Source organism: Chrysochloris asiatica, unplaced genomic scaffold, assembly GCF_000296735.1.
Source record: "Chrysochloris asiatica unplaced genomic scaffold, ChrAsi1.0 scaffold00048, whole genome shotgun sequence".
In the NCBI taxonomy this organism is placed as follows: Eukaryota; Metazoa; Chordata; class Mammalia; order Afrosoricida; family Chrysochloridae; genus Chrysochloris; species Chrysochloris asiatica.
The window spans coordinates 2,293,990-2,294,975 of record NW_006408566.1 but is presented as its reverse complement, the minus strand read 5'-3'; positions in this window follow the sequence as shown (position 1 = coordinate 2,294,975).

The following is a 986-nucleotide window of genomic DNA, read 5'->3' as shown; positions in this document are numbered from 1 at the left end:
TCATCAAGACATATAATAATCAAGCTCTCCAAAATCAAAGACAAGGAGAGAATCCTAAAAGCAACCAGGGAGTAGACAAGCGTCACCTACAAAGGCAAGCAAATCAGATTAAGTTCTGACTTCTTAGCAGTAACCATGCAGGCAAGAAGGCAATGGGGAGACATATACAAACCCTAAAAGAAAATAAAACAACAAAACTGTTAACCAAGAATGATGGTGAAATCAAAACATTCCAGGGTAAACAGAATCTGAGAGATTTTGTCAAAGCCAATCCAGCACTTCAAAACACCTAAAGGGAGTTCTGTGCACTGAAAACCAACAATAACAGACAACAACCAGAAATTGACAGGCGTGGCAACACCACCTGGAACTCAGTCGACAGATAGCAGAGTCCAGAACAGAACAAAACTACAACAACGATCTCAAAAGAGCTGGGAAGTCAACCGAAGATCAAAATAATCTCAATGTCAAATAAGGGATAAATGTAGGAACAGAGATCCAGGTGGTGAGGAAGTCAGGTTTATTACAGGATACAATAGATTCCCTTAACTTGAGAGAAAAGTTAATAGACTATAAGGTTACCCCAAAGAAAGTTAATACTTCATAACTTACTATGAAAATGAACTTCCAAGCAAAACAAGCAAACATGAAAACTATGAAGAAACTGAAAAGAAAGAGCACAAAAACACAAACTCAGCACAAAAGGGCATGCAGAGCAAAGGAACAAACAGCACTATCAAAAAATTAGTATAATGGCAGCAATTAATTCATACTTATCGATAATTACATTGAATGGCAATGGATTGAATACACCAGTGAAGAGACAGAGAGTGGCAGACTGGATAAAAAAACAAAGACCCTTCAATATGCTGCCTGCAAGAGACACACCTTACACACAAAGAAAAAAACAGACTAAAAGTTAAAGGATGGAAAAAAATATACCAAGCTAACTGCAACACTAAACAAGAATGAGTGGAAATTCTAAT